The following is a 7918-nucleotide window of genomic DNA, read 5'->3' as shown; positions in this document are numbered from 1 at the left end:
GAGGGGGTGAAGATGAAAAAAGTTCAGAATTCCTGCTGATGCACATCTCCACCAGGCCATTTCTATAAGACACCCCTGAGATCCCATTCACACTAAGCAGAGCAGGAATGCATGTTACCGCTCATATATATATAATTATTTTTTTTTTTTTTTAAGCTTGTTTTTTACACATAGGGAAGCCCATTCACTTGAATGGGCTGCCCTACCTTTTGACAAACACACCATAGAAGGTCTAGAACATTTTCAGGTGTGCGGCTTTGCAAGTTTACCACATGATTAAAAATGAATGGCACCACAATCACTATGTGATTTTGCATTACATTTTTAAAATGCGTGAGAAAACATGCGTTTCCCATACACATGTTCAGGAAATGCAGAGTGTTAATGCAGCCTAAGGACTCTTTTACATGGGTGGCTGAGCCATGGATTTACTGCCACCCCTGGCTGTGTATCCGAATCCTAACAATGCAGTCACATAGGGCTGTACACATGCTGTGGCTGAAATGTTTTACTACACAGCTGCTGCAGAGTTGGACATGTAGCACCACCTATCACACTGGGTTCACACTGTTGTGTGGAGCGGCTCACAATAGGGGATTCAGTGCGTCCCTGTTCTCCATTTCAGGAATGAATCAGGCCCAAATTCTTGGCTCAATTCAGACCTGAAACAGACCAGAAAACGCACAGGACTCTTCTGCAAACCGCTCTGCAGCCGCCCCAGAGCTTTGTGAACTGGGTGCATTAAGAGCCAGTCACACTCTCCTGACATACGAATTGGATGCAGAAAAACCCACGTCCAATTCGCATCATTGTGAACCCAGCCTTACCCCCCTTTTCAGTTAAAAGGGGCTGATCTGCAACTGCAAGCCAAACACCTGACTCAGTTGCAGCGTGGTCTCGCAATGTAAAATTACCATTCAGCAATTTTAAAAAAGTATAACAAAATACAGGTGTCAGGAAGCAGAGTTAGCAAGGGTATGATTTCTGTCATGGCTGCAAAACCGCATTGTGACCATGGCATTTTAGCAGAAATGAAATTTGATATTTTTTTTTGGGGGGGGGGGGGGCCCTATCAGGTAGGCTGTAGGGGGCCCCGTAATTTCTAACAGCAGCCCTGGGTGAACATACAGGATAGACCAACCCAGTGCAAGAGCAGATGGTATTAGGCTCAAGAGCTAGCAATCTTAGTTAATGCAGATGTAGTAATAGTCCTTAGTATGCAGAGCTAGATAGTGTAAGCTTTAGTATGAAGGTTATAGAGGTTTCCCCTGTGGGGAACTTATCACTAGTAGCAATGTAGTAGAGGTTCGGCAAGAGCGGATGATCCGGTAGCGGGATACAGGGATCAGCAGCGTGGTTCCGATAGCGAGGTATGCTTGCAAGCATGAGAGCTTCAAGGCAGATTATGCGGCGTTGAACGAACATGTGAGTGAGACCGCCGGAGGTTGAAATAGCCGCTCCAGCGGCGCTCAGTGATGACAGCATCGGTCTTAAAGGTGTATGCGCACCTTACCAAAAGAGAATGGTGGGGCGCATACACTTAGGAAAAGTGGAATTAGGGTACCAAAGGTACCAGAACATTACACATGGGTTATCATAAACGTCTGATAGGTTGGGAATCTCAGTAAAAAAATGATCAAATTATTAAAATAAATTATGAATATAAAATTCATATAAAACTGTTATAATAATTAAAATAGAAAAGAAAAACCAAAACCAAAAAAGAGAAAAATAAAGAAACTCAGTAATCTATATTAATAAAAGCCAAGTGTCCCTGCGTCCATTCCCTGTGTCCGTGGAAATGCGCTACTGCACATGTGCACCACGGATAGCCGTTGGGATTGGGACGCAGAGAACACCGGCCGGCGCTGGGTGGGCGTGTATATGAGCGGATCCCCGCCCACCTTTCAACATCCGCCTCTGTATTGGCGGGGGCATCCCCTACCAGTTGATGGGGGGGGGTGTGACCCTTCTCTCCCCTCCCCCCCGGGCTCACCTCTCCGGTTCACAGGCCAGATACGGACGGCCACCTTCACCTTGGAGTCGCTCATCTCTCCTCCGCCAGCAGCACCCGGACCTGCCCGGACCCTGCTGGCTTCCGTCTCTGCGAGGTGGGAGGTGACGGGGAGGAGGAGCCTGAACAGCGACGTCACGACGTCACGCTTTTAAAAGGCACCACTGGCTCCCCCCTGCGCGGCAAGGTTTGCTGGTTGTCATGGAGATCCGTCACAGAATTCTCCCAGCTCAGCATCACCTCAGAGAGACAGCGTGGCGCCCTCCAGACACTCCGATCACTGGAGGGAGGTGTCATGTCATCAGTGCAGAGTCAGCACTGTGTTATGTCATCAATAAAGAGTAAATAATATTGGATATCATCAATTAAGAGTAAAGAATATGTGATATCATTATTAAATAGTAAATAATGTGTGATGTCTTCAATAAAGCCGACCTCATGAATATTTATAGAGGGACCGGACAGGCCCGCCCCCCCGACCAATCCGATTATCCCCCCTGGAGGGAGGCGGCAGTTGAAAATGTGGTGTGTGTATATATAAATGTATGTATAAATACGTATATATGTGTGTATATATATAATATATATGTATATATATATATATATATATATATATATATATATATATATACACATGTATATATATATATATACACATGTATATATATATATATATATATATATATATTAGTGCTGTCAAAATTAGCGCGTTAAGAACGCATTAACTCAAATTCATTTTAACGGCGATAATTTTTTTAACGCACGATTAATGCAGCGCGCATCACCTGTTTGACCCGTGGCCTAGCCCGTAGTTGGAGAGATAGAGATGCAGCAGCAAACAGAAATGGAAAAAGAAAGGGGTCTTCTGAACGGAAAATTTATATACAAAACGAGGTCTGATGGTTCTGTCGACAAGACAAAAGTTATCTGCATTTATTGTCGATGTGAATTAAGTTATCACCGCAGCACGTCAAGCATACAACTGACACGGAGAGCCCCCCTCCCCCTCGTCAAAGGCAGACCACAATGGATCAAAGTTTGCAGCGGAGATCGATGGATAAGTCCACAACTAATAGACTCACCTCAACTATAGCTAAATGGGTGGCTACAGCATGTAGACCAGTTAATGTGGTCGAGGACGAGGGTCTACTTGAAATTATTTGCATCGCATCTAACGATTCTACATACGAACTACCTTCAAGAGCCACCATTACAACCAAGATTCACAACTTATATGAAGAGGAGAAAGCTAAAGTTCAGGAGGCATTGAGACAGACAAACACGGTTGCGCTCACCGGAGATTATTGGACTTCCCTCAGTAACCATAGCTACCTAGGCGTCACAGCACATTATTTTGACGCGCACTGGAAACATCAGTCTCACGCTTTGACCGTTATGAAGACAGAAGATAGACACTATGCTGACGTTTGCGCTGAGCACTTTCTTCAAGTAGCCAGACAGTGGAACATTGAACTCAAAATTAAAATAGTGACCACTGATAGTGCACGCAACATGATTGCAGCGGCCAGGCAGCTCCCGTTCGAGCATATGCCTTGCATTGCACACAGCCTCCACTGAGCCATCACAGTTTCTCTCCAAAACAGCCCATTTGATGGCGCCTTGGCAAAATGCAGGAAGTTAGTGGGTCATTTCAAGCATAGCCCTGCTAACGCAGCCGAGCTTGAACAGCAGCAAGTCAAACATCTTCAAAAGAAAGAGTCACTCGTACAGGAGGTGTCTACTAGGTGGAACAGCACCCTAGAAATGATAAAGCGTGTTGAGAGAAATCAAGAACCATTGAGAGATGCACTGGCCCTACATGCAGGCAACATCAACATGCCAACTGCAGCTGAATTTGATAAACTGAAGAGGTTGGAGACTGTGCTGGAACACTGCAGGTAATTTATTGATACTCTTATTATTATTATATTTGTCTCTCAGTCAAAGTAAGGTTGTGTCAAAAGTGGGGACGTCTGTGTGTGTGTGTGTGTGTGTGTAACATTTTTATAATAGAGTGGATTTATGTTGTTCTGATGTGTCTTGACTATGTGTGTGTGTGTGTGTGACATTTATAATAGAGTGGATTTATGTTCTGATGTGTGTGTGTGTGTGTGTGTGTGTGTGTGTGTGTGTGTGTGTGTGTGTGTGTGTACAGTATGGGGACAAAATATAATAGAAATGTCTGAAATCCTTGTTTTTGTGGGGACATTTGTTGGTCCAGTTAAACAGCTTATAAATCATACAGAATAAGTTGTATTGAAAATGTAAAAATGCAGAAAGTTTTCTGTGATGGTTAGGTGTGTGTGTGTGTGTGTGTGTGTGTGTGTGTGTGCGCGTGCGTGTGTTAAGAGTGAGAGATTGAAAGTGAGTGAGAGATTCATTATGTCTAACTAAAGTGCTTTTCTCTATTATTCCAGGTATGTGAGTGAACTTTTAGGAGGAGAGAAATTTGTTTCTTGCTCAGTTGTGCTGCCCGCGTTGTGTCATCTATCACGTGTGATGGAGGTCTCAGAAGATGACCCAGCCTACATGATTAAGTTTAAGGAAACTTTCACAACTGACATGGACAAACGGAAGGAAAAAACCAACACCACATGGCTGAGGGTTGCATCAGCACTGGACCCTAGGTTTAAGGACCTCAAATGTCTGAGCAGGGCTGACAGAGCTGAGGTGTGGAGTTCAGTCTGTGCCTTGCTCAAGAGGGAGGAGCTTGCACAGCCAGATAAACCAGTGACAACTGAACCACCTAAGAAGATAACATGTCTCATGTCTGTGCCAGAATCTTCATCTGATGATGATGAAGAGGACTGTATTGAGAAATGTGTGGAGCGCTACAAGGCAGAGCCCTCTATTGGCATAGAGGACTGTCCCCTGCAGTGGTGGTCCAATCATGAAGGGGCACACAGTGAGATGGCCTACCTTGCACGCATATACTTATCAACACCTGCCACATCCGTACCTTGTGAAAGATTGTTTTCACTCTCAGGACATGTTGTTCAGAAAAAGCGAGCTGCCCTGTCATCTGAAAATGTAAACAGGCTCGTCTGTTTGAGCAACTGGCTCAGTGCAAAGAAAGAGAAATAATCTGTGAGGAACCTGTGGGTTTTTTATATTCTTTTTCCCACCTGTTTGATAGACATGAACACGTTCTTTGTAAAACATGTCAATGTTCTTTATGCTCTGTTTAGGGTGATTTCAGTAATAATAAATGTACATTTAGGTTAGCATGTTTACAAGAAGTGAGCTGCCCTATCGTGCAAAAATGTAAATAGGTTTGTGTAAGTAAATTGAGTAAAGAAAGAGAAGTAATGGGAACCGTTTATTTCTATGTTGTTGTTTTTTCATGTGTATAATAGACATGAACAAGTTCTTTGATAAACATATGACTTTTGATACTATGGTCCCTTTGATAGATGTCCAGTCTTCATCCTATGTTAAGTATGGTTTCACTAATAATAAACATGCATTTGCATAAAGCGTCTATTTGTCCACTCCCATGTTGATTAATGTATTCAAAACTTGAAAAGTATTAATTTAAGGTACATTTAGAACTGATACAAATGTGCGATTAATCGCGAGTTAACTCATGACAATCATGCGATTAAATATTTTAATCGATTGACAGCCCTAATATATATATATATATATATATATATATATATACACATGTATATATATATATATATATATATATATATATATATATATATATATATATATACACACACACATGTATATATATATATATATATATATATATATATATATACACATATATATATACGTATTTATACATACATTTATATATACACACACCACATTTTCAACTGCCGCCTCCCTCCAGGGGGATAATCGGATTGGTCGGGGGCGGGCCTGTCCGGTCCCTCTATAAATATTTATGAGGTCGGCATGTATCGTAGCAGAGTGCAGCGCTGGGAGTGCGGTGTGTGATCTGTGTGTGATCGGTGAGATCCCGGGGCTGTCAGTGTGGATTTACTGCAGGTGTGTGGGAAGTTTGGTGGACTCCGGTGACTTGCTGGAACTTATGGCAGGGAAGTGATCGGAGGAGCCGGGACAGATCGGAGAGACTGCTCGCTATGATGTACCTTCTGCTGCTGTTGTTGTTGCTTCTTTCGCTGTGTGCATGCTGGCTCCCCCCGCGGCTCCGGAGAAAGAGGCCTGTTGGATGATGCCTTTGTCATGTCGGATAATGCCTTCGAGGCATCATCCTACAGGCCTCTTCCTCCAGAGCCGCGCTCTTCTGAGGAGGAAGTGAAGTGGGCGGGGATCCGCTCCTGTCTAACACGCCCACCCAGCGCCGGCCGGCCGGCCGCCCGAAGTCTCTCTGCGTCCCAACGGCTGTTCGTGCGGCACATGCGCAGTAGCACATTCCCACGGACACAGGGACGGACGCAGTGACACTTCCATTTTATTTATATAGATAGATATATATATATATATATATATATATATATATATATATATATATATATATATATATATATATACATATACACACACACACACATATATATATATATATATATACACATATATATACATATATATATATATATACATACGTTCTAGCGGCAAGTCTGGCCCTTAAATATCGCGCGTTCCACACCGCCAATCACGAGCCGAGACGTCAAGGGGCAGTCGCCCCATGTTGATGTCAGAAGAGGCGTGTCACGCCTCCTCCCCGTGACAGCGGTGTGTGCGCTTCAAAAGCTTGTCCTCCGAAACTGGAAGTGATGAGCCAAGGGAGGTAACCGACATGGCTATCCGACATGGCGGCGGGAGTCTCGGGGATACTTTCCGCACAAGGTAATGGCATTGAATATTCTAATCCATGACATACAAGCTCTGGCAGCCTACGGGATTATCTAATATGCTTTATACTATATCTTTAGGAGGCGGGATGAATGTCCCACATTCGGGTCTGAAGTGAATACTTTAATGATCTGTGTACTCTTGGAGGATTAAACTGATCCTACTACTGTTACAGGTACAATTTTTCTATCTAGTCAGCAAAATATGGTCTTTCTGTAGATGTATGCAGAGGAGGATCCCTTAATAATTAATAAAAATACCATGTATCTTCATAGGTTTAGAGCCCTACCGGACTCAACCATAGGTTTAAACCCCTTTCCTGCAAGACAGGTTGGGTCTAAGGGTTTTCACCTTACCCTCTAAAACCATGGACATATGAGATTGGACTAGCAAAGGTAATCAACTTATTCTTTTTAATCCCATTCCTTATTATTTTTTTCTATCTTTATTTTATTTATTTTTTGCAAACAAAAACAACGTTGTATTCACTTTATACAGACCCACAAATGATCCCTCCTTGTGGAAGAAGGTCACTTTATTAGTTTTCTTTTTGGCTATTCAAAGATAACTACATCCTCTAAGGTAATTATTAAAATCTTCAGCCCTTCCTTACTTACATGGTCTATTTCCTCCCCCCTTTTTTGGAAACATATTGATCTATATAAACCATCTTGTAATCCTCTGTAGGATTCTTTCACCTTGGGATTGACTGATCCTCTTGGTGTAATTACTGGTCTGACCTTGGAAACTAATTATCTTCTGTTTTAAGGTAACAAATCTTTACCTGCATAAATATATTACATTACTATATGTTATGCAAGGAATATATCTTGAATAATATTCTGTCTTTATGACACTTTAGGATCATTTTGTTGACCTACCTTCCTTGTCCCCACACACACCCCCCTTGTTTCTCGCGCCTTCTATGTCGGCCCGGGAGGCACTGGCTATATCCCCAGACAGGTGTGTCTTTCTCGCTCGACGTGTAGTACGCCAATGTGATAATGTGAATCTGAGTACTATGTCACTAACTATTGTTTTGCTTATATTTAAGAAATCTCTGATAAAAAA

General features: G+C 42.7%; 1 pseudogene across 1 annotated transcript; it reads left to right on the top strand.

Annotated features, from left to right (window-relative positions):
- Window positions 1-3040: 3040 nt before the first annotated feature.
- Window positions 3041-5098, top strand: LOC309544760 (E3 SUMO-protein ligase ZBED1-like; annotated as a pseudogene). Its single transcript has 2 exons — window positions 3041-3912; window positions 4432-5098. The product of its transcript is annotated as an E3 SUMO-protein ligase ZBED1-like (transcript).
- The last annotated feature ends 2820 nt before the right edge of the window (window positions 5099-7918 follow it).

This window comes from Pelophylax lessonae (genome assembly GCF_965119305.1).
Source record: "Pelophylax lessonae genome assembly, chromosome: 1".
Classification (NCBI taxonomy): domain Eukaryota; kingdom Metazoa; phylum Chordata; class Amphibia; order Anura; family Ranidae; genus Pelophylax; species Pelophylax lessonae.
Note: the sequence above shows the minus strand (reverse complement) of the source record. Positions and strands in the feature narration are given on the sequence as shown.